The sequence below is a fragment of the Phascolarctos cinereus genome, unplaced genomic scaffold (genome assembly GCF_003287225.1).
Source record: "Phascolarctos cinereus isolate Bilbo 61053 unplaced genomic scaffold, phaCin_HiC Scaffold_1;HRSCAF=81, whole genome shotgun sequence".
NCBI lineage: Eukaryota > Metazoa > Chordata > Mammalia > Diprotodontia > Phascolarctidae > Phascolarctos > Phascolarctos cinereus.
The window spans coordinates 96,580,828-96,608,483 of record NW_027555514.1 but is presented as its reverse complement, the minus strand read 5'-3'; the positions used below and the strand labels follow the sequence as shown (position 1 = coordinate 96,608,483).

Genomic DNA, 27,656 nt, shown 5'->3' with positions numbered 1-27,656 from the left:
CCTTCATTCTTTTCTCAGCTCTGTTCTGACTCTCTGGACTTCAATATCATGTTCCCAAATGGGTATGCAATCTTCACCCACTCCCAGTTTGAACTCACTTTTGTGTGTTCTCCACCTCTATTAGAATGTAATCTACTTCAAGGCCAGGTTCCTCTCTCTCTCTCTCTCTCTCTCTCTCTCTCTCTCTCTCTCTCTCTCTCTCTCTCTCTGTTGCATATTTGTATCTCTCACGCTCATGATTAGCACAGTTCTTGCCACATAGTAAGCATTTAAATGCCTGTTGTCTGTCTGTATAGAAACTTAAGAATATAACTAGAATCATGGGAAATACTGAACTATAATTGGCTTAGCTGGATAAGATTGCTTAAATTTGCTAATAGACCTGAGATATAGAGGTCGTGATTACCAAGTCATCAGAAGAGAACCTGAATGACCAGTGGAGGATAATAAGAGTTTTGTATGAATGATAAAAGTTCTGGAAGAGTAGAGAAACAGAGTAGAGAAATAAATATATAAAACACAGCACACCAGGATCATAAATTTAGAGAAAGAAGGAATCTCAGAGGCTTTCTAGCTCAATCCCCTTATTTTAAAGATGAAGAAATCAAGGCCCAGAGAAGTTAAGGAACTTATTCACCATCACAAAAGACTATTAGGGTTGGGATTTGGACTCAAGTCTTCCCAAGCCAGAACTAATGTGCTTCACAGCTTGAGGGAAAAAGATGTAAATTAGCATGGCAATATCTCAAAGATTGAGAATAGTGTTTTCAGGATCATACCGGGGGAGCTAAAGAATACAGTAATATCTTTAAAATGGATAGGAACGCAGGGGAATTCTTTATTGCTCTGGAATTCCCTCACTTTCAGTTTAAGATCTAGCTAGAAATAAAGCTTAGCTATCTGTTTGTGTGTGTGTGTGTGTGTGTGTGAGGCAATTGGGATTAAATGACTTGCACAGGGTCACTCAGCTAGTAAGTGTCAAGTGTCTGAGGATAGATTTGAACATAGGTCCTCCTAACTCTAGGGCCAGTGTTCTATCCACTGTACCACCTAGCTGCCTCATTATTTCTTAAAAACAAAGGAAAACAACATTAATGTCCACATCTGGGGAAGGTACACCGTCCTAGAAGCCTAGGAACTGAACACCCTCCCTCCTTTCTTCAAGAGACCTGATGAAGAGTGTACTCAAGGCACAGAGACTTTAAACTTGAATGCAAAAAATCTTGGATCACTACCCATCCCCCTCCACCAAAAAAAAAATCAGCTTTTTTTTTTATTCTTGTAAACTGTTTTCTTTTGTGTTCCCGAAGAAGTAGTTGTATGGGATATATACTAGATGCCTCTTTGTTGTGAATGAGGCTGATAGATTAATTAGATTAATGCCTCCTGTCAATTGTCTTTATATCTTTTTGTGGTGTTGAACAAACCTGCTTTATTGACTGTAGTTAATGTCAAGGCCACAGCCTATACGATGTCTTTCTTTGTCATAGTTATGTATTTGTCCTAGTAACTATGTAAAGCAATGACTTTTAACTCTGTCTGGATCAAATAGTGATCTACAACTGAGAGTGAAGAGGCTAAACCAAAGATTTTGAACTGGGTGCTATGGCTAAGCTGGTTTGATTTTTATGGACTGGATTAACTATAAAATAATGGATTTTCTCAAAATCCATAGGGTTGGATTTGGCTCTAATATACTAAAGATAAATTCAATATATAAATAAATATGAATAAATATATAAATAAGTATTAAATATGAATTAACTTGTTAGAACCCACTTTGCTCACTATATGCTAATAACTAATAACTTTATTGTATGGATGATTTTTTTTAAATTAAAAATGCTCAAAATAACAGAACAAGAAAAAGACTTTAAATGCTCAGTCTCACAAAAAGAAATACAAGTCATAAATAAACCACTCAAAGAAAAAATACTACTGGACTAGATTGATTTATAAGCCAATTATATAAAATATTCAAGGAAAAAATAATTTTAGTATTATAAAAGTCTATTTAAAAAAAACCCAGAAAAGAAAACATTGTTCCAAAAAATTTGATACACATATGTCAGACTGGGAAAAAGATAGCTATTGACGAAGATATTGACCACCAAATATTAAATAAAATATTAACCAAAGCTATAGCATTATATCAAAAGGTCATACATCATGACAATGTTAGATTTGCTGCAGGAAAACTGCATAGATTCATTTTGGGAAAAGTAACCAGAAAACTTATTAATAATAGGAAAACAAAAATCTCAAGTTTATATCAACAGGTGTAGAAAAATCTTTTGACAAAATACAATACCAATTTCTGTTTTTAAAATTTTGAGTAAATGTAGTTATGAAGTTTCTTTAACATGATATATAGTAGTTAAGCAATTTAAAGATCTAGAATTATAGGAAATGGAGATAAATTAGAAAGCTATGGCAAGAACATCCTTTATGCCTACTACTATTTGTTGAAGAGTCAGAAATGCTAGCTATAGCAATAACAAAAGAAAATACAATGGAAGGAAATAACACTGGCAAAGAGGAAACAAAATTATCACTCTTGGCAGATGATATAATAGTTTACTTAAGGAACCCTAGAGAATTAAGTAAATATTTATTGAAATACTAACTTTGAGAAAGTTATGGGTTACAAAAATTTCCCATAAAGCATTAGCATTTCTGTAAAATGCTTGCAGAATCTAATAGAAAGGCATAAAAAGAAAAATATTAAGAAGTCTACCTACCAAGGCTCAAAAGAAATATATAAATTATATGTGTGTACACAGATACACACATGTATATGCATATAGAGCATACATATGGCTATATATACATGAATTGGAGATACACACATATGAATTGGGTATCTTACTAAAAAAACACACATGAATTGGATATATTACTAAAATATATGGAATTACCTTTTCATTGACTGAGGTGATATCATAAAAATATTAATACTACATAATTTCTTTTTATTCAGTGACATACCAATCAACCTCTGAAATGACTTCTTTACAGAGCTAGAAAAATAATAGCAAAATTATCTGCAGGAACTAAAGTTCAAGAATCTAAAGGTATATAATGGGGGGCAATGAGAAGGGGTCCTAGCAGTATCAGATCTAAAGGTACATTACAAATAATTTTAATGGTTACTATTTACAATCATCAAAATGATTTCTCATTGTGTAAGAGACTGACCAATGAGTTCATTTCTCACGAGCTGGTGAAGCTCATGAGCAGACTTAGCAAATGAAATTCCCCCATGTGGAAGAGGATGGGGAGCTCCCTTCTGTGAGAATCATATTTACTTGTAATGGAAGTGCCTAGGAGACACTATGGAGCATTTGTACAGAAACAATCTGTAGCTGGTTCTAGTTTGTTAACTATTTTTTTGATATTAGTTTCTTTAATTTGCTGCCATTGCAGATCAAAAAATAGGGGTGTTTTCAAAAGGCATTAATGAGCCTCAGCCATTCTCTTAGTATGACTTGCCGTCTTCTGCAAAACTCTTTGTGGAAGACTGTGCTCTACTGAAAGACAAAGCCTAAGGGGACAAGCCTCTGGCTTTCCTTTCCTTGTTTGCTTCAGTGTTTGGTTTTTCTTTTTTTTTTTTTCATTTTCATTGAAGGAAGTTGGTGCTACCTTGTGAGTTTCAAAAGGTTAGAAAAGGCATCTAGGTGCTTGGGAATCTTGGAGTCTGAGAATCAAGGCCATGATGGGTTTTTATCCTGCAAGATCAAATACAAAATCCTCAGTTTAGCATTCAAAGCCTTTCACCCTGCCTCTTGTTCTCTCACTCTTTTTCTCCTCCATCTTACCTTATGCATTGCCCACCCAACCTTCCTACACCTTACTCGCTGCCAGGTTTGCTTTGATCCAGCGTCACTGGCCTTCTGGCTGTTCCACTAACAAGATACTCCATCTCTCAACTCTGGGCCATTTTTCTGACTGTCCTCCATGCCTAGAATCTCTCCTAAGTCAATTCCACCTAGTGACTTCTTTTAAGTACAACTAACATTCTGTCTTTTAAAAGAAGTGTTTTTCAAGCCCTCTTAATATTACTACTGTCCTTTTGTTAATTATTTCTTATTTTTCTTGTATGTAGTCTGTATACATGTATTTCTGTTGTCTCCCTCATTAGATTGTAGACTGGTAGTTGAAATAGAGATTCATCCAATTGTTATATAAACTTTGGATGAATGCTATATAGAAACCATGTCAAACCCCTCTATTGGGGAATGTCTAAACAACTTGTGGTGAATGAATGTAATAGAATAGTACTTTCCTATAAGAAACAAGGAATATGTTAATTAGACACAAATAGAAAGGTTTACATGATCTGACTTTGAGGGAAGTAAGCAAAGCCAAGGGAAAAAAATGTGCTAATTGACTACAAAAGTTACAATGGAGATAAAAATGACAAAATAATTGAAAATGCATCTTGCTCATATTTGATTCTTTGTGACTCCATTTGGTGTTTTCTTGGCAAAGATACTAGAGTGGTTTGCATTTCCTTCTCCAGTTCATTTTACAGATGAGAAAACTGAGGCAAACAAGTTTAAATGAGTTGCCCACTGTCACACAGCTAGTAAGTGTCTGAGGCCAGATTTGAACTCAGGAAGATGAGTCTTCCTAACCAGGCCTAGCACTCTGTCCACTGCGCTACCTAGCTGCCAGGAAACGTATATTGGGAGAAATTTTGGCAGTGTTAAAAAATGTCAATAATGTTTACTTAAAAAAAAGAAATGGTGTTAAATCTGAGTCCATTTTATTTAAAGATGAAGATGGAAGAGGTGGGTAGGATTTGGGTGGGCAATGGATCATGTAAGATGGAGGAGAAAAAGAGTGAGAGCACTAATAGACAAGTGCAGAGGAAATCAAGTATTAATCAAAGTGATAATATGAGGAGGGGCATGAAAATTAAAGCTCAAGTTCTCATAGGTGTATTGTTGCTAGAAGAAAGTCAGGGCCTTGGTCACTGTCTCCTGTTCATTGGAGGCGCGTGGGAGAGTATGTTAGTGCTGCTCCTCCTGCATTATGTGTTCTCTCTGAAAGAGTATTGTCAACCTGTAGTAATATGGTAACCTACAGGATGCCTGTATACTTTGTATAGGGAATTTTTGTTTCATTATTAATTTATTTGACATGCTATTTGATTATATTTATTTTGCTTTGAACTAACATTTCCTCTGATTCACTTTGTGAAAAAGAAAATAAGTAGAGGCACATAAACTATGATTTTGAATGGATGTTGACTCTCTTTATATTTTTAATGAACTTCCTGACAATTGCTATTGTTCTTGCTGTCAATTCCATTGTCATGTGTCTCGCATTCCATTCCTTTCCTGTCTCCTTCTGTGGAAATTTTTTGATCCTTTGGGTTCCCATAAAGTTGAAAAGGTAACGTAAAGAAGTGGCTGGTCCCTTGTGGAAACCAGAACTCTCCAATTTGACAGAAGGTCTTTTCTAAAGGCAAAAGCAAATAAGCAGCCCTGATCTTGCTGGTATAAAAATTGAAAGCACTCTACTGCAACAATTCTACCACCTAAGTTCACCACATATAGTAGCTACACTCACTGAAACAGTCTTGTATGTTTTTTTTTCCACCCACTCCCACATTTCTAACCCTTACCAAAAAAAAAAATCATAGGATGAACAAAGTTTAGTAATTTCAGCAATTTTGAAAATTCTAGCAGGTTTATGAGAACATTAGTTATTTTATTGTTTTGAATCCCTCTCTACTTTTTCTCAAAAAATCCTGTACTTAAAATAAGATACATTATGGCAAAATGGGATAAAAACTTGCCTGAGAGGCAAGAGAGACAGTTGTACAGATTCCACGTCTGAGACATGTTGGCTATGTGACCCTAGGTAAGTCACTTAACCTCTCAGTGCCATAGTTAATTCTCTAAGACCATAAGATGCAGAAAAAAGCTCTGACCAGCATTGGTTGAACAAGTTTCCTCTAATTACAGATCAAGTCCCTAGCTTTATCCACTTAAACTAATTCTTGGAACTTTCAAATTGGCTGTGGAAATTATCCACATTCACAAAAATCTAAAAGCTGATGTATAACTTTTTAAATAGCTAACCACTACTTAGCAAGCACAGCTTAACTCCCCATCTATCCCTTCATTATGTAAATGCTAAATAGTTGGGGGAATGTATTATTAAAAGCACTGCACAAATGAAGAGGATTATAACCTTTTCTTTTTCTCTTGCCCCCCTTCCACCTCCTCTTTTCCACTTGGCATTTATTGATCAGGAATACAGTCATTTTTAATCAATAGTAAAAAAAAAATAGGACAGGGCATTTTATGAGAATCTTCTGTCACCCTCTTAAGTCCCCCTAACATCTCAATTTCTCAATTCCAATGATCTACTTTTCCATACCTCCTTGGCTATACATAAAGATGTTCACATTTTCATCTTTTATGCTAGAGTTATCTGATGGTGTGATCTATAGAGTGTGAGGCCTGGAGTTGGGAAGAACTGAATTCAAATGTGGATTCATACACTAGCTGTATGAACTTAGACAAGTCACTTAATCACTGTCTGACTCAGTTTTCGTGGCTATAAAAGGGGGGATAATAACACCTGCATCTCAAAGTTGTAAGGATCAATGAAATATTTCCAAAAAATGCTTTGTGCATTTTGTGGTACTTAGTAGGTCCTCTGTAAATGCTCATTTCCTCTCCCTTCCCTTCATCTTTAACATGATCTACAATCCCTCTCAGTTCTTTCCTAGGCCATCAGCTCTACACTGGTTTTACCCCCTTCCTCAAGATGATCCATTGCTGAACCAGTTCAACTCTACACTGCTCTCTCCTCTTGAATGTTTTAGTACATTATCCTATTGCAAATCTTGTCCTACTAAGCCTCAGCCTTGGATTACTCTTACCATACGATACTCTTACCATCTTTGCTCTTAGTCACATGCCACTGAATAAAACTGGAGAAAAATCACAAAACCATCCTGATTGGGTCCACTCTAGATGATCTCAATTGGGCTCCCACTGTTGTAAGGCAATTTTGACACCTTCCTAATAACTATCACACTCACTACTACTTCTTTTCCAAACCTTTGTATCCCTCCACTAACTCCTCAGGGTATCTCCTCCTCCACTATTTGATCTAAGAACAATCCTTCATAGTTCACTGAAAAAATTGAAGCCATTCTACTTAGGGTCTCTACACTCTTCTCCTCATCCATCTCACATTATTTGGATGACTTCCTCTACTATGTCCTCTTTCACTCATCTCACTTGAAAAAGTGGCCCTTCTCCTTGCCAAGGCAAACACTTCTACATGCATAACTGATCTCAATTCGTCCTATCTTCTCCCCCAGATTCTCCCTCTATCATCTCTACTCTCTCACTAATCTTAAGTCTTTCTCTGTCTATGGGTTATTTCCTTATAGCCTTCAAACATGCCATATCTCCACTATCTTCAAAAACCCCACATTTAATCTGAGAAACGATGCTGCCTATTGTACTATGTGTCTACTCCACTTCATGGCTAACCTCTTGGAGAATGGCATCTAACAATAGGTGCCTCCACTTCTCATGCTTTTACTTGCAGGCTGACTTTTAATATTCATCATTCACATGAATCTGCTGTCTCCAAAGCTATTAATGATCTCTTAATTCACAAATCTAATGACTTTTTTTTTTGAATTTTCATCCTTTTAACTTCTTTGTCTACTTTGACAAAGGTGATTAATTACCCACTTAGTATTCTCTTCTCTCTAGGATTTTATGATATTTCTCTTTCCTGGTTTTCCTCCTACTTCATTTCTTCCCAGATTCACTAGAGCTTCAGTTAATTAATTCCTGCTGGCCACAGGTGTTTCTGATGGCTCTGTCCTAGGTCTTCATCTCATTTCTATTCTCTTTTAACTGGTGATCTCATCAGTTCTCATGCATTCAATCATTATTTCTGTGCAGTGATTCTCTGATATATTTGACCAGCCCTAAGCTGTCTCCTGCCTTCCAGTCTCATAATTGCCTATTGGTCATCTAAAACTGGATGTCTCATAGACATCTTAAACTCAACCTGTCCTAAACTGAACTAGGTGTTTTCTCCCCAAATATTCCTCTGTTCCAAACTTTATTACTATTGCCAAGGGTATCACTATTCTCCAAGTCACCCATGTTTGCAAACCAGGTATCATCATTTTAACTCATTCTCTCACCTTTCCCCATGTCCAACTGGTTACAAAGTTCTATTGATTTTACCTTTGTGACATCTCTTGTAACATTCACCCTTCTCACCTCTAATACTACCCCTAACCTGGTGCAGGTCTTTATCATAGCATGCCTGGACAATTGAAATAACCTGCTGATTGATCTCCCTGCTGGTGGTAGCCTCTCCCCATTCTAGTTTTTCCTTCATTCATATGTGAAATTGATATTCCTTGAGAATAAACCTGATCAGGTCATGCCCCCTTATTCAGTCAACTCCCAAGCCTTCCTATTATGCCCAGGATCAAATAAATATAAAATCCTTTGTGCGTTTTTTAAGTCTTTTGTAACCTGGCCCCCTGCTACTTTTCTAGTCTTGTACCTTCTACCTGCTCCGCCCCCCCGTACTCTGGAATCTAGTATCACTGGCTTCCTTGCTATTCCCTAAACATAATATTCCATCTCTGTACTCCTAGAGTTTTCCTTGGCTATCTTCCATTCCTAGAAATCTGTCTTCTTTCCCTCCAACTAGATTCCCTATATTCTTTCAAGTCCTAGCTTAAATTCTAGTTTCTGCAAAAAGCCTTTCCCTTAATCTTAATGCCTTCCCTCTAATAGTATCTCTAATGTATCTTATATACAGGGTATCCCCAAAGTTTTAGTGAATTTTAGGCTATTTAAAATGCCACTTCTACTTCAGAGATACCCTGTATGTCTTATGTATTCATAGTTATTTGCATATTATCCCACCTCTTAAATTTATGTTTTTGACTTTTCCTTGCCTTTATTTGCATCCCTATCACTTAGTATAATGCTTAGTACAGTAGTAGGCAATTAATAAATGCTTTTTCCTTGACTTGACATCTATTTCACCCAACCATTCAGCATACTTTATTTATGCACCCTGCTATATATGATGTTGATTTGGTGATGACATTCAAAACAATTCTGGGAAATCCCTGGGTACTTTTCTTTTCCCTTGATAATCATCCCTTTATTTTTTTCACTAACTGAGCTTATGATTACTTGCCAGAACGTTCCCTTGGTCACATGAGATATCTCTCTATAATTATGTAGTTTTCTGGGGGCATAAATTTGAAATTACTAGATTCTTCTATATTCTATGAGATAATCAAATACAGTAGTGGGAGATTCAAAGGGAATGATTCCTTTAGCTGCAATTGAATTTGCAAAAAAAAAAAGCCTAAGGTAGGGAAAATACATTTGGCTTAGGGAAGGTGGTAGGGGGAGGATTATTTTTAATTGCAGTTACAGCTGTATGATTCTTCTAAATAAGATGCATTTTTTCATCTGATCAGATTATACCTGAATCTTCATTATGCTTTTTTTGACACATCACTCTATTATTTTATGTCTTACTTAATCACAACCATTTTTATGATCACTTTCTTTGCATAACCTACATTGTAATACTAATATTTTAAAGAAAGGATGTTTCTTTTTTTTCTTTTTTTCTTCTCAGTATGTGAACCACACCCTTATTATGAATATAAAACAGTATGAAATGACTTGGTTAAGTCATTTCAGTGGCTTTAATACACAGAATTCTGGGTTTTCATGGGCTAACTCTAGAGATTTCTGAGACGGTATTGTGGTTATTGTAGGCATGCTTAATTTGTGCCTGCCTTATCACCCAGTCCTCTTTGGTAGGGCATAAAAAACAATGCAGAAGTTTCCACAATTAGAAAAACATATGGCTTTCCTATCAACTTCTGATGTATGCCCATGTGGCCTGTGACATTGGCGCCAAGCTCCACTTAGCAGCCCCAAGGGTTTTAGGCTCCAAGTAAGTGAGAGTGTCTAATATTAGCTCATATTCTTATAACATTTAAATGCTTTCCTCAAAGTAGCTTTGAAATCTAGATAAAGCAGGTACCATCAGTTCTGTTTTAAAGATGGTAAAACTGGGACTCAAAGAGCTTACTTGGCTTGCCAAAGTCATACAGTTAAGTAGCAGTTAGCGAGTCTCGCAAAAATGTGACTTGAAAGTAGCACAAGTCCTCTAACTGAGTCCTAGGCTGTTTTCATTCCATCACACGATTTTTCTAGAAGTCTAAGAGATTACATTGGAATTACACCTGCCAATTCATAACAAATGAAGCAGCCATTCTGAAAATCATATCATGTGTAGAAAGAAAGAATTAATGGGTAAGATACTTCCCTTTAATTCCAAGAAAATAGGGAAAAATAGGCTGTCTCTGTCACCTCACAAATTCTTTAGTACAGGCAGCAGAAGACAGAAAGCACCCTGGCCCTATGCCTAAAAAAGCTCAAGCTTCATGGCACCTGGGAATTGTGGAACATCCTCCATAGCATTAATATGCATACAATGGTGCTTTCCTTTCCCAGCTCTGAGAAGATATAAGTGGGCAAATGCCATAATCAGGGCTTCCTCACTTTTTCTGACTTCCTTTTCCCCAGTGTTAGATTATACATCCTATTTGGGCACCATATTTCCAAGGAAACATATGGATGCCATGCCTACAAAGATCCCCTCTCCACATGCATACACAGGGCTAACCAATGTCCCTATTCTAATGCTTACATTCACATGTAGTGTAAAAATACTAATCCCTTGGCTTCTTACTTGAGCAGAGTCAAGGGAAGCTCCCTTTTTGGAAGGCAATACTACTCCTAAGAAAGCATACACATTTACCTCTTCACATTCACCTTTTGGATACACAGCCTTAGAATTCTACCTGACCCAATCTGAGGCTACCTGAAGAGTTGGAAAAGTGAAAAGTCTGAAGTCAGAAAGACTTGCTTCAAATCCTCCCTCTTAACTTACTTCCTTGAGTAACTATGGGCAAGTCATTTTGCCTCTATAAGAATCAGTTTTCTTTTATGTAAATTGAGGGTGATAATATCTGTAACATCTATTTGATGAAGTTGTTGTGAGCCTCAAATGATAGTCTATGTAAAATACTTTGTAAAACTTAAATTCCATATAAATGATGGTGATTTTTTTCAAGTCTTGAGCAAGTTCAGTTTGGGTTTATCTTTAAAATATGTTGTTCATTGTTGTTTATTTCCTAAACTTTGTAATGCCAAAGATGATTTTCAACATATCAGAAAAATATTTACATTGCTTCAAATTTTGGAGTGTAAAAAGACCTTAGATAGAATCATTTGATCCAGTTTCCTCAATTTTCAGATAAAAAAAAAAGAATCAGAAAGATTAAGTGACATGCCTAATCCTGTACAGCAAGTAAGTGGAAAAACTGGTATTTGGGTCCAGATCACTTGACTGAGTCAGAAAGTCCTTTCACTATCCAATAATCACAAGTAGATTATTTTAAAATTCATGTAAATGGGACATTATAAAATCTTTCAGTCTTAGGGCATGGGACATTTTGAAGGCTTCTTTATGACTTTATTACAAACCTAGAACTTCCATAACATTATCACTGATTAAATACTCAGAGAATAAATTATATTACGCACTGACTGGTTGCAAAAGCTTGACCCATCTGAGTCACATCAACTTCCTGAGCCTGCTTTTTCAACTCTGAAATTAAGATAATAATAATTATCATACCTATCTCAGAGTATTGTTATGAGGTTCATATGAGGAAATGTTTGTGAAGTATAAAATGATGTGTAAATGTCAATTATCACTATCATTAATATTTTAGGCCCAGATATGTGATTTTATCAGCAGAGAACTACCTCTGTGAAAATCGCTTCTGATGCAGATTGCCAACAATTTTATCATTTAGATTAGTTGCTTGAAGTGACAGAGAAGTTCGCTTATTTGTCCATGGTTGTCCAGCAATTTTGTGTCAGAGGCAAACCTGAATCCAGAGTCTATGGCTAACCATCTATTGACTAATCCAAGGGTTCTTAACCCAAGGTCTATGATGTTGCCTTCTTAAAATATTTTAATAACTGCAGTTTAACATAGCTTCCTTTTTTCCCCAAATTTTATTCAATAGGAAACATATCTCAAGCTTTTATTGAGGAGGCTAACCATGCCCACCACCAAATCCACCTCTAAATCGGAATTCTGTTGCTGACCCAGCCCCAGCCTTGGCCTTCTTGTCAGCACCAAGGGGGAGCAGCATTTTGTTTGCATGTGTCTTTGTCAGCTTCACCCCAAGTAAGCCTGGAAGGTACCTCACCCTCCAGACTTTTGATCATTGGCCTTCCTGTCTCAGAACATGTTCTGCGGAGCATGGCAGGTGAAGGTAATCCCGGAGGTACTGAATGCCCTCATTGGTGAGGTACCAGTAGAAATGCCTCCATGTGAACTGCTCCTTAACATTAGCCACGTGACTTTAGAGACTTCATGGTCTTCATGACATGGAGATTGGGCACATTCTTGTCTGCCAACTCAGGATGTTTTGGCATGTGGACATCCTTCTTGACTACCAATATTCCCACCTTAAAAGGAGTTCATAGAGGGCAATTCTGTTCTTCTTGGGCATCAACATCTTGGCAGCTGTGACAGGTGCTGCTCTAGACGGAGCCCTTAGCTTCCTTTTTAAATATGCATTTTATTTTATGCATTTAAAGACATTGGTCTGAAAAGGGAACAATAGATTTCGCCAGAATCCCTGCACTAAGCCATGTTATCTATTATCATTATCACTACCACAACCATCATAATATTTCTTCTGTACAAAAGCATAGCTTCACAAATTACCTTGATTAGGCAATATGCAAAATGCCAAAAATGAAATCCTGGAAAAATGTGACCTTGGGCAAGTCATTAAACCTTTCTGGGCCTCAGTTTCATCATTTGTAAAATGAGTGAGTTGAAGTAATTGAACTTGGAGCTACTTTCCAAGTTTAGATCTCAAATAGTATTATAATTTTTTTTCTATTAATTGTGCTTTTGTAGGTATGACAGGGAAAATGTTGGATATAAGTGCGATTAAGCATTGCTTTAACTAACTTATGTGCCATGGCACAGTGAAAGTGTTCTGGAGTTGGAAGACTAAGTTTGAATCCTACCTTTTATTGAATGCAAATATCTCACCCCTCTTCTCTCCTTGCCCTACCTCCTATCATTCTACCAGCAGATGACATGATACCATGCCTAATACATTGGTCCCTCCCACTCCCTTTAAAACTATCTTGCTAAACACAGGTGTCTGAATGTCTCCAACAGAGAGCTATAATATCATTTTCAAATATGGGCCACTTATCCTGTTTGAAAGATGAGAATGTGGAGGTGAGACTAGCTGATTTTCTCTTTAGACAAAATGTTAGGTATATAGAACAATTCTCTTTATTATCTCTGCTTATTAGACATATGCATAACTGAATTAACTGTGTTAAAAGGTGAATTTTGTGTTACTTAAAAAGTGTAACATAAGTAGTTATTACATCAGATACATAGATATCCCACATATATTTTTTTACTTGCTTTGCTATGATAATTTTTTTTCTAGACGTACATAACCATCCTCATACACAGGAAGCCTTATTTACTTCTCTTAACTGTTAGTTCACTTGACAGTGGGGCCTACTGAAAGCACTCAGATTTTTTTTTCTTATCTATGTATAAAGCACCTTAAAGGAAATAACTGTGCACACCAAGGCTATTATTTATCAGGTGACAAAAACTTGCTCTCTGGTCCTGTGAGATTCTTTTTTTTCTATTAGGAGACTGCTTTTGGGTAACCACCAATCTTATTCTGTTTAAAGATAAAAAAATGGGAAGACCTTATACCTAGCATTTACCTTATGCTAGATAGAGAGGAATTGGAAACCCTTACCAATCCAACAATGTAGACATTGTTTTTTTCCTGCATAGCTATTGCTATGTTTCTCTGTACTTAATGTCACTTCAACTTTGGAGGTAGAACAGCATGTTCAATTTCACCAGTTGCTGATGACCTAGAAAGCAGTTCAAAATAAGTTGACCTTAGTGCCTGACTGCCCTTGATTATTATGCTGGAACCGAAGTAATATGGTACTATTTAATTATTATAACTATTTGAAAAATGAGATGTGGGTAGGAGGTGGGTTGTGTTCTAGAGAATAGCCCTACTTGTAGTATGCAATATGCTAATTCTTTACATTTATTAGGTTTGTCTTGATAACAGTGTCCATTTCATACAATCATGAAGCAAAGGTTGCTTTGTTACAGGTGTGTGACATTATTAATTTCCAGCCTGACCAAGTGGGGTCAAAACAGGTGATAGCAGCCCCTGAATTTTGAAAGAGTTAGACAAAATCACACAATAGAGGATTTTTCTGACACAAGGTAAATTCTTGATTAACTTAATCCTGTTTTTATATATTCATATCAGGAAAAAGTCAGAGTGAGCGGCCACTTATTATTTTTAAAGAATGAATATACCCTAGAGTATAATTTAGTATTGCAAAACAATTGTCTGAAGAGAGAAGTTTTCATAACTTTTGCTGTTTTCTCTTGCAAGAACCTTAATGGCATCTATATTGTTTGAGGTACCCATCACCCAGATTGTTAGGGAAAGGAATGATCTTTTCTTTAGCACCTTTTTGTCTTTGTTTTTCTTTCAACAAAAATAGTTTTAAACTAATTCTTTTTGGTCTTTTCCCTCTAAGAACTTGTCAAGCTGCAGAGACATTGCAATAATTGATCTGCAAAGTTGTACTTTCCATTTTTTTTTGCTTGTGTCAGATTCCTTTTCACTCCCATAAATGAATAGTGGCATCCCTATCCCCCCAATATACTTTCTACTTTTTCATTAACTATATGTTCTATTATACTTCAGAATTGCAAATCAGAAAATATTATTTTAAAGGATTTTGAATCTTTTGCAATATGTTTAATGCATTAATTTTGAGCAGTAAAATCATATGCCATGAAGATGCAGTTTTGCTAATTATCTATTTCTTAGTCATTTCCAATATTGTACCCAAACCTGAAGTTCTCACTGGGATAAAACATTCCTTCAAATCATTTTTTTTTCTAAATGATTAAATAAAACTGGAACATTAGACTTACTAATATTTTACTAATTATACATTAAACTTAAGATGTCATTAACCTTAAACATAAGCACAGGCAAATCATACAGCTGCATACTAAAAGCATGTTTCAAGACTTAACAGAATCTTCATTAAAAACAAAAAAAAATAAATTCTCTTTAAAAGTGAAAGCTAACCAGTTGTAAAACATTAAAAGTATAGCTCCTCCTACTCAGGCCTCCCAAGCATCTTTCGATATGTAAAGGAGCACAAACTCTTTGCTGGGTCAGTAAAGCCAGTAGATGAATTTTGTATGAAGAAATATGTATGAAAAATTCTGTATGAATACTAAATTGCATGAGAGAAAATTTCCATAGAGAGTGTGCTACTGGGCTGCCAGGTGTGGTTTTGGGGAGTAGTGGAAATATTTGATTTAGGACTGAATTTAGTTAATTGTGTGTGGTAACATCTAGGTCTTCCTAAATTCCATAGAGAGTGCTGTAAGTCAGGTCTTCCATCTAGATATCTTTCTGTGGAGTAAACGTGTGTGAGTGTTAATGTATTTATTTATGTCAGGTTTGTGTTTATGTCTATTTGTGGGAACATTTACCTCAGTGCAGTTTTGTGGGCATTGGTGTGTGGTTGATATGTTTGCGTGTGTGTATGAGTATGAATTAATTACATATTGAAAACATCTGCATTAGCGGCTTCTGCAGTCCTAGCTCCTCCAGTTGGGATGTTCAGCTCTGTGTTAGGACCACTCGGAAGACCTGCCTGCCTGTCGGACGCCTGATCGTGGTTCCCAAGAGGTTGGAGCTCTGGGAGCCTGTACCATCTCTATTCGAAGGGGAGGAGAGAAGAAAAACAGAAGTCATCTGGGGTAGGGGTGGGGGTGGGGTGGGTCTTCTTTTTCTAAGCTGGGTGAGGGCATTCGGCATCGGGGGCGTGCAACAAAAAAAAAGATTACCAAGGGATTCTCCCAACTTCAGCACCACGGACAGCTCGGCTTTCCAAGGCTTGCTGGAGAGGGCCAGCTTCCTTATCCTTCCCTCTGCCCAAAGCCTAAGACTCAGGCCCTTCGGCTTCATTCTCTTCTGATGTTTTGCTTCAAAGCGAGGCAAAGGGAGGAGAGAAGGGTCCTGACAACCGGAGGGGTACAGTAAGGGGGAGGAAGAGGAGGAGGAGCCTGGGAGGAGATAGGAGAAGGAGAGAGAAGGGAGGGGTTTTCCCACCCACCCCCCTTCCCCTAGCTTGGGTTTGCAGGAGCCTATGCTTGCTGCTGCTACTGCTGCTGCTGACGGCGGCAGTGTTTCCTCCTCCTCTAGCTGCTGCTGCTGCTGCTGCTCCCACTGCTGGGGGAGAATGAGGAATCCTGGGGAAGGGGAGAGCTGAAGCGGTACTGTCTGTCTGCCTGAGGGAGAGAGCATGTGTGTTTAGCTGTGTGTACGTGGCTAGAACACTACATACATCACATATATATGCATACATATATATATATATATATATCTGAGCTGAGGGGTTATTTGAAACCTTTATTGGTTGCGCTGCTCAGTGGAGAGAGAAACGCTCTCCTGCAGTGGTAGAAGCAGCACAGGCAGCGGCACCACTATCCCTCTCTCCCCTCTTTTTTTTTCTTCTTCTTTTGCATCCTCTTTTTCTTCTCCACACTTCCTTCTGTGGTTTTCGGAGGAAGGACGAGGGTGCTTGTTGGGTTCCCCCCACCCTCCTCCTTCTTTTGACAAATTCCTTCCTCATGACATTACACCGGCTTGTTGCGAAAGAGGCAAATACCCATCACTGAGGGAGAGAGGACTCACTCTACTGCTCCGAGCCCGAGAGACTAGAGACTGGAGAAGAAGCGGGGAAACGAAGAGGAAGGGGGCTTGGATTCTTCCTTTATCTGGGAGCAACGCACCTTCCTACAAGAACAAAACAGACAGACAGAGAAGTGGAGGGACCTTTGTCACGGCTATTCTGCAGTGAGCACTGGTAGTAGAAGGAGGGAAGGATGGTTATGGTCTCGCGAACGGGCTGCGGGGCAGCTGTTTTCCTTTGGATTTTGAGCAGCATCAGCTGCAGAGCCTGGACAGCTTCTTCTACTTCCCGTAAGTAGCTCCGTTGCTTCTTTCCTGGTGGTTTTTTAACCTGAAGGGTTTCTGTGTCGCATTGATGTTATTCCACCCTGTGTACCAACTCCAGAGTGCGTCTGCCGTTCTTTTTCCTTGATTTGTGTATGTGTCTTTGCTGTCACGCACTTGCAGTCACTGCAGCAGAGAAACTCCAAAACCCAGCGCTCCAGCTTTGGAGGGGGAAGTGGTTTTGACTGTGGTGATGTTGCTGGAAAGTTGGTCCTGGCATTAGAGAGATAATTCACTGCACCTGCTTGGTTCTAGTGGCGGTAGTTTGGAAGACAGATGCTTGGAAGTTCTCCCTCCACTTCCTTGCTTTTTTATACATCAATGGCTTATTGAAATTGGCTTTGATAGCCCATGTAAAGAAAAGTGAAATCCAAAGCGAGTTGGTATTTAGGCATTTACATTTTTACTAAGGATTTACTTTGATATGGTCAGAACACAAGTTTGTAGAGTGCAGTTTAGATTACCCAGGACATCTTCTACTTCAGTTTTCTTCTAAATAAAACTTCATGCCCCTTAGGGATTTCCTTGTTAAGACTGAAGATAGTGAAAATAAAGACACTAGCTTGAATTGCTGTAACTTATTTGCACAGCTTGTAGCCAATGCATCACAGGCTTGCAACTCAGGGCAGGGATATAGTTTTTCTTTTTTTCTTTCTTTCTTTCTTTCTTTCTTTCTTTCTTTCTTTCTTTCTTTCTTTCTTTCTTTCTTTCTTTCTTTCTTTCTTTCTTTCTTTCTTTCTTTCTTTCTCTATAATGTTATGTTGCACGAGTTTCTTAGAAAGGCTTTCAGGTAGATGCCACTGCTGTATGTATGCCTCTAGGTTAGCCAGCCAACATAGACTGCTCATCTTTTTCATTACATTGGAATAAAATGGAACACAGCAACTCAAGTTCTGCATTGCTTTGCTAGAGCATACTGCACCGAAAAAGAAGTGGCATTGGCTCTCCTTTTGTTTCAGGAAGAGTTCAGTGCACCAGTCATTTTATTGTCTGGGTCAAGTTTCTAGATTTAAAGGGACCTTAGGGAAATTTATGTGTCTAAAATATAGAATCAGAATTATTAATAATTAGAAATCTGGAATCTTAAAAAGGTTTTTTTTAATTTGGAAAAAAAAGTTGATCTGATTTCCTCTATTTACCATACAAATGTGTTAATATACCTCCTCTGTGTTTATTACTGTAATGTTTGTAATGTTCAGTGATGATGCATTACAATAATATTTGTAAAGTTTATGTATGTCTACATGCTGATTACCAATTTTAATTTTTCTTGATTGACAATGAATATCCTGAGAAATATAGGACTGTATGAGAAACCACACTGCATTAAAAGAATCTATAATAATGTCATGTTTTGAATTAATCCATTTTCTTTTTTGATTGACACAGATTATATAGCCTTTTGTGAAAACTATAGTTGTGTTTTTTCTATTTGGTTTTGTTACAGGGATAATATACAATATTTTAAGGTAATCACCAAGTTATCAATTTAATTGCCTAAGTTGAGAAAAAGTTTTGCAAAGTTTTTGTTAAAAATAGAACTTAAAAGTGAATATGGCCTATTTCTACTTTATAACAGTTTTGGTAGAATTTTACAGAAAGTGTGAACATGTGTGATTTTCAAAGTCTATTTCTCTGTTGAAATAAAATTAGAGCACTAAACTAATGCAATTTACAAGGTAAAATGTTCAAATTATTTCATATTCCGGCATTCATCCAGATAATAATGTTAGTTGTAATTGTACATTGTGGGATTTTTCCAAACATTAGCTAGTTATGATTTGGAATATTTCAAATCTATTTTCTATGTTGGGCCAAACTTACTAAGTTTTCTCAGGCTTTTGGATATAGCTTTCTATATCTATCAGTGGTTATGAGTAAATAGGAAACTCCTTCCTAAGTCAAAAATGGAATGAGAACTAACGTTTTAGTCCCTTTGACATCTAACTTATTCATTATATGAGTTCACATAACTATAAGATGAGAATATTATTATGAGAAAACTCATACTTTATATTTTACATTTAGTCCAAATCTGACATTCAATTTGTTAATCTATTCACATATTGAAAGTATTGCTTATTTTTGGACTTAAAAGGAAAGCCTATGTGCCTGCATGGTATCTCTATTTCTTTTACTTTTATTTGCCATAGTTCATATATAATGGCTTGATAAAAGCAACTTTTTTTCAGTTGAATTAAAGATATCATCTCCAAAAAGACATTTTTTCAGAAGTCAGTATGAAAAGTAAAATAATTTCCTGAATATATAGCTAATACTTCACACTTTCTCGACCTGCACATTTACATCTCCAAAATTATGTTTAAAATTGTGTACTACTGTTACACTATGCAGAATGTGCCTTTGAGAGTTAGTACACTGGATGTAGAATAAAATATTGCTAACTACTTGAATAAAGGATAATGAACAACTCAACCAGGAGAGGTCATCAGAAGACAAAAAGTAACATGGAAAAATATAAGTTTAATATTTTTATTCTGTTTCTACTTTCCAATCATGAAGCATGATAGTTGCACTAATACAATATCTTAGGCCCAATAACTTTGGAATATAATATATAAGAATGTTTAGCTACTTATTTCTGAGAAAATAGGAAACTATTTGAAAGTTTTTTCCTAGTGTGAGTTGATTTTCTTCCTAGTTATATGTAAATATATTGAGTATTGTCACTCCTCTCAGTGTTGCATTTTCCTTAATTAATAACATTTTGAATATACTTAACTAAGTCCAATTCCATTGTTAAGATTTTTTTGTTCATTTTTAATGATGAATTATATAAATCTGACTGGGTCTATCTATTCAGTTTTCTTCCTTATATATAGACAGATTGTATGTATGAACATAGATAAAGCATTTAAATTTTATAGACTTTAGTTAAAGGATTTGAACATTCTTTCAAAGACTGCAACTATGAAGTTCAAAGTGAAGTTGTGCCCTTACTAAGTCACTTTTATAAATTCTCAAAGTAGGCTGTTTTATCTAGTTTTACTGACAAAATTGATCACATTATTCTAATAATGGCCGGTTCTCCAGGTTACTTTGTATTGTGTAGAGGCGCTAGAGTAGAATTTAAGTGATGGCATGAAGTACTTGTGAATATTTATGCAGTATAATTTGTTCAAAGTCTCTATATTTTGACACATTTCTCTGTGTGTGTGTGTGTGTGTGTGTGTGTGTGTGTGTGTGTGTGTGTGTAAGAGAGAGAGAAAGAGACAGAAACAGAGAGAGAGAGAGACTTTAATATGCAGGGAAATTTGAGAAAATTTCAAGTAGATAGTTATAGTTTCTAGCAACTTTCAAGTAATTCAAGGACTAATTTTATAGTCACCTTGTATCTGGTTCATTTCCCTTCTTTTCTAACTACTCCTCATCCTTAAATAATGACTCTGAAAAGAATAAATCAAAGCACACAATGTAAAAAACTAATATGAAAATAAATGTTGTGAATTCATCTTGAGCTTGAGCTCAGTAATGGTCCTTCCTTGTTGAAAGAGAACATTTAAACACAGTGCAGTATTTTATTCTGGGTGAATTAACTGGTTGATAACAGGCAGCACTTTATTTACTCACTCCAGACCATACAGGAAAATTTTTATTTAATTATTAGAAACAAATGTGTGATCCTGGTGTCATTATAACCACTTCCACCCAGAAGAAAGGATTCTCTCTCTAGAGAATTTGGTCATTTCCTCTCAATATCTTTAGATAGTTGAATATTTTTAATTCTTGGTTTTGCTACATTTATTTTGTATTTAAATATTTGAAAATTTTATTACATGTCATTTAATTTGTCCTGTGATGTCCAAACTATGCAAGACATCAATTCGTGTCTTCTATAAGAGTTCTTTCCTTTGACTTCCAGGCATGTTTTCAGATCCACACTGTTATTTCTTGCTTGCATATTTCTTGTAATGAAGAATAATGTGTGTGTGTGTGTGTGTGTGTGTGTGTGTGTGTGTGTGTGTTGAGGAAAATTTCCATAGTTCTTATAAGTTGAATTCATAGGTATTTTTGTCTTATAAAATTTCAAAGTTAAGAACCCTTAAGGCCCCTAGGGGGCAGGCATACTAACTGATATTCAAAAATTTTCTTGAATACTTCCCCTCCCTACATCTGAGGTAGGTTTGTACAGATGTTACTGTAATAGGACTATAAACCTGGGGATGTCTATAAGTTTATTTTTTACTGAAATGAAACTGTGCTCTCATTTTAAATATTAATTACAATAGGTTTATGTCTTCCATAGAAACCATTTCCCTCATAGGCTTATCAGATTCAATAGAATAAAGACAAATAATATATAATTTCAATATTTTCCCCTTTAGTGCTGATTCATTGTGCTTTGAGTTTTATTTTATTACTTCTCACTAGTTGAAGGCTCTAACAATAGAAAGCATTTGTTGATGCAATTTAAACTTCAGAACTACATTGTTAAATGAAATAAGTCGAGTGCCATACTGATTCTTCTAGGCCATCTGTACTTTGAATTGGGTGTTGATATTTCCAGAAAAATGAAAATTGTAAGAGCAAATAGTTGTCAAAAAACACAAGACAAAAGATTCAGATTACTTAGGATTCACCCGAGGGAAGAAATGAGGAGGGATATATACATGGTATAGCCCATGAATGTGAGAAAAGGGAAATGAATCATTAAATAACCTTTAGTTCTTCAATATTAAATTAAAAATGAAGCATTCATATAATACTAGTATGTTTATATTAAAAAAATAAGGAGATATTCTACTTCGTAAAGGAGTACATTTATTCTAATTAGAAAAATCCTATAATTAATTAATCTGAATACCAATTCCAATATTTCCCTTGACTTCTCTAGAAGACTCAACATGTTTTAACTTGGCTTCTGCCATCAAAGGTCTTTTTAATATAGTTAAGTGGAACCTTATAGGTGGTATATCTGCAGATGTTCTCAGTGACTTAGCACTTTCCTGGAATGCTTAGCATGTTTTGTTTTTAAACTCAGATATTATGCTGAAATATTACTGTTTCCTATGTTTTACTATTTTTTTTCTTTATGCAGGTGCACAACATAATGATATAAAATAGTGTGAGCAATTTTTAGTAAATAAGTGATCTGTGATCTTAACTGAATGGATAACCCCTTGTATGGGAACTCCCTCTACCAACACAGGTTACAATCCATATGTTACAGATCATCTCATCTCTGACTTAATAGATAAGCCTTTGTGAGTTACTTGAGATAAATGTCATGACTATTGAGATCATATGTCTAATCAGTGTCAGAGGCACTTTGTCAACCAAGTTCCTTTTGACTCTGAATTCAGTACTCTATCCACTATACTATGTTGTCTCTGTGTATGCACATCTTCATGGAGGTGCTAGACCACTGTGTAGTTTTTCTCTTGCTTAGACTCTTAGAACAGAACTGTTCTCCCATCCACACTCCATGCTTAATACTATTTTTAAAAACTTCCATATGCCAGGTAAGGAAGGAAGGCATTTCAGATTAGTTATCATACATGCTCAAGTATAGTCAGTACCTTCCATTCAGAAAATAAGTATACTCCACACTTCAATGAGCCCTCAGGTTGTTACATGATATCTTTGTTCCTTTTTCTATAATGCTGAAGGTTTAAGAGTTTTAATTTATTGATTCTTTAAAAAAAAACTGCTATTTGTGCATTGAGAAATAGCTAGGTTATTTTCTTAACAGTTTAAATTATGGTGTTGTCTGCCTTCTACACTATCATAACTTTTGAAATGAATTTGTTAAGACAGTATTTTGTTTCTTTTTTATGTGTACAATTTATTATTACAACTCAAAAAAACACTGATTTTTTATTTTATTTTATAGCTCTCTAGACTTTAAAACTTCCCCTGATAGTTGGAAATCTGGAAATACAGATGTATATGGTTGGCTATGAATTTACTTGCTCAAAGTATCATTTTTTTGTATGGTATCAGAGAGTTGAAGAAATACAGCAAAGCTCCTGAGGGTCATATTCTACATTTTCCTTGTAAGTTAAGTTGGTTTGAAATATTCTTATATACAGGAACAGTTATATTATTTTTTTTAATGTTTCTACATTTAGAAAGGTGGTAAAATTAGATCTTAAGGCCTGCTAAGGCTATGCCTATATTTACAATGGAAAAATCCTGAAATGCATTCAAGATTTTTCTTAGGTTTCCAAAGTTACATTACTTTTTACCTCTTCCTTTTCACAAGAATGGCAGTCCAGGATTGTGAATCATAGAAAATGGCATTGTAGCTACTAGGGCCACCTACTGTAAGATATATAAATCTTATACTGCTTTAGGTATATTTGTGTGTGTGTGTGTGTGTGTGTGTGTGTGTGTGTGTGTGTGTGTGTACGCTATCTTACATAAATTTTAATCCAGTTCAACAAGGACTTGGCAATATCTCTTTGTACATTACATATGAAACTAAAATTTTGCATACTGCAAGCAATTGTATATTGAATCAGAATTTCCTAACTAACTTTCATTATGATTTCAGAAATAGGTCTCTTGTTTCGGGGATGTCTGAAAAAGGTATAATTTATAAACTTCATTGACCGAGACTAAACTTGAAACAAGTGTTATGTTAAAGTGATTACCTCAAAACATTACATAATTCTGAAATTGTCTCAAAATACCAGTTTGCTTACACTTCATTATTTAATTTCTTCATGTAAAAAATTAGTAAATAGTAAATCACATTCTTAAGAACTGACATGCATTAAATAGAACACAGTCAAATAATTTTTGGCTTGCATAATTGATGAATCTATTAAGGCTTCTAGTCTTGGAAGTCATGCTACAGGTGACTTTAGTTACATTTCCAAGACAAATGAATGAGATGGAGATATTCTTAATGAAATAGCATTTCATGATAAACATATTTTAAGTAATCAAATATTCAATATATGATATGAAAAGTATGGTGTCTTCAAAGAAAACAACCCACAACACAGAAGAAAGTTAAGTACACATTGGTGAAATATTTGACAAGTACACTTTAGTCAAGGAGCTGCTCATTGGTTCTGTTGCCAAGTTTGTTTTAGGATAATTTTTGTGGGGCCTGTAATAAGTCATAGTGTCTGTCTATGTGTTTATATACACATGTATACACATACACACAAAGTTGTCTGTATATAGGTACTTAAATGTATATATTTATCTATATTTGTGTGCACATACACATATACATATATGAACATAGAGTCACTGCATCCATTGCTTAAATGCATAAATTAAACCCACATAATCTAGGCATAAAATTAATCAGAACTATTGTGAGTTGTAATAGTTTTACTTTTATTAATATAGAGGTAATGAACTGGGTTAATAGAACATTCTTTCACTCTCTAAGTCATATGATGGTAATTAGAACCTGGTATTTATTCAATCCTTTATAGCAAACTAGTCATTATATAAAATTCATTTTCAGGTCTTTTAAAGGCTTGATGTCATCCCAATTTGTTACCCTAAATGCATTCAAGTTTTTAACCAAGTGTATTAAGTTTGCTTTAAAAGGATAAAAGAACTTTAATGTTTCAGTCTAAGAATTTTTAAAACTAAGGACCATAGAATGTGAATAAAATTCTCATTGGTAGTTTTCCCCAGGCTAGTTCTCATTTTATAGACAGAAATACTGTGTCGATATTATGAATTTTTTTTTTAATGTTTGTGTGAACTCATCAATAACATACTGTAGCTTAGACAATAGTTTATCACCACATTTAAAGATACTGCAAGTCATAGTCTTAGGGTTAGGCAATATGTTGAGTATTCAACTTTCACTCAAAGAACCAGTTAAAATGGATTCAGTGTGTTTGATTGCTTCTGTTTTAGCATTCAATTTCAGTAAACATTCCTGTTATAGATATATTCGTTGTCATTTCTGACTTTTGTTAAAATTATGTAAATTATTCATTAATATTTAAAATCCAAATGTGGACTTTGTCATATAAATATGAATCACATAAGAAACTAGCCTATGCTTGGAGAATACTTGTTATCTACTACTGCCATCTCTAAACCATATTTTGAAAGCCACTGATCTGTTGGTTTTTATGATCTGTATTTTCTTAAAATTAAATATTAATTCCTAAGAGTACAAGATAAGGAATCTTGAATATTCATTGTAATTTACTTCACTCTTTTTTCCTGAATGCTTTCTGCCATGTATTGTTTTTTATGGCATATCTCAAAGCCTATGATAAAGAACCCTTTCAAACAGAGTTAACCTAGATTTATCTTTCCTTTTGTCTTCAATGTTACATAACAAAAAAAAAATACTGACATTATCTAGAGTACAGAAATTTACAATGTTACATATGGGGCAAAGTTTATATTGTATTTATGGGAGTTGGTATGGGGCTTCACACCAAGATGAAAGATGTTTTTTGTTAAGTTTGAAGGGGAGTTGGGAGTCAGATGAAGAGGCTAAATTGGGTAGTTAACAAACTATGATGCAACTCCTGGACTTAAACTCTGGGACTGATATGGAATGCTCCAGTCTAGCTAGATGGAGCTGGAAAACCAAACAGCTTTGTTGCTTGAACACATGTTCCTTTTGGGTCTTCTGCCTGTTTAAAACTAGGACTAAACAATTGTCAAATTTTGTGGGTAGAACTAATAGGATGAGATATGAGTAGGACAATGTTAGGACATAGAGGCCGTAGAAATAACACCTGTCCTGGGACTGGTCAGACTAAAGTATTTTTAAAAGAGAATGGAATGTAGCTTTGAGGGAAGCTGGATGCCTATAAAGCATTCATCAGAACAAAAGCTTTGATAGGTGAACAGTGAAAATGGTGATGATCACCCCTTGGACCATTTGACACAGCTTTAGCTCTTGCTTTCAGTTTGCTTCTTCACAATATACAAAGACATACTGATTCCATTTTAAGCATCCTAAAGCCATGATGAAAAACTAAGTTGTGCAGACTTTCAGATGACTGAGGCTGTATTTTCTTTGCTTCCTTTTATACTCTTTATATTTCTATAATGACAGAAGTAGGTGAGACTAGATGAAATTAGTTCTAGGTTAGACTGATTTGGGAGCTAGTCATCGATATAGATTTCTATAGATTATAGGCTTTTCTTTAATTATGGGTGTCCATATTGGAGAAGCACTTTTAGAGCTAGATGCTTAATAGCAGAGTCTGTAAGTGATTATTAATAATGATAGACTTGTAAGGCTCTTAACAAAGTGCACAGCATTAACTTACTTATTCCTCAGAATACTTCAGTGACATTCATAATCTATACCTTATTATTCCTATCTTGAATTTTAGAGAACTAATGTTCAGAATTACTAGTGACTTGCCCAGGGTCACAGAGCTACAATAGTACCCACTTTAATATTCGGACCTTATAATTCCAAATCTGCCACTATTTTCACTATTAAATTCTATCTTCTTACTCTTAGGAATTAAATTTCTAGTAACTAAATTTAACAATACTTCGAACACTTCTCAAGTAAAGGGTTAGTGTATATGGCACACCACTTCTATTTTCAAGCAACTTACCCCTTAGGCAATTAAGACCCCTGCTTCAGTGGCAACTTTCTTTTATTCCACTTCTATGAGTTTTGAAGCAGTCAGTAGTACTTTCTTGTATGGCGGTGAAGGAAAAATAGCCAATAGAAACTGTATACTAACATAAAAAGGAAGAATTGCAATTTTCCCAACACACAAACTTCATAATATGTTGTAAGTATAATCTCTAGTTTTTTTCAAACCATAGAGAATATGGATGGGAAATCAATTTTATAGTTGAGCTCTCTCTTGCTAAAAAAAAATAAAGTAGGATGCTTCAATCTTTTTTTCAATCTTTTCTCAATCTTTTTTTTCCACTTAACTTTATTGGGGTAATAAAGCTTATCAGATGTTGGACTTGGATATTTTCTACACTTGATCACAAAATACTTGAAAAGGACTAAAAAAGGTAAAAATAATAATGAAGAAAAGTGTTATTGAAACATCTGTTGAGCTAATTTTAGAAAAATAGAATGCATTTGAAATCTAAATATAAAATTAATCATCCATAAGTGATTTCTCCCAAACATAGGCACAAAAAATAATTACAGCATTGATAACTTCATATACATTCATGTGTGTGTGTGTGTGTGTGTGTGTGTGTGTGTGTGTGTGTGTATGTGTGTGTGTGTATATCTGGTATGATTTTACCATCATGTTCATATTATTGCAGTCTGATAAATACTGTTTTAATTGCACAAATATTGATTATCAATACAATATATTTTTTTCTTCTAACTGCTCATTTTCACACTGTTTAATGGATATACTTATTCAAAGAATTGTGTCATTTGTAAAAAAAAATTATGTTTTATGAATTCAAAGTTAGAGTAGTATTTGAAAGCTAATCACCTTTCTACCTCAAG

General features: G+C 35.3%; 1 pseudogene; it reads right to left on the bottom strand.

Annotated features, from left to right (window-relative positions):
• Nucleotides 1-12,157: 12,157 nt before the first annotated feature.
• LOC110216115 (small ribosomal subunit protein eS10 pseudogene) lies at nucleotides 12,158-12,637 on the bottom strand (annotated as a pseudogene).
• Nucleotides 12,638-27,656: the final 15,019 nt, after the last annotated feature.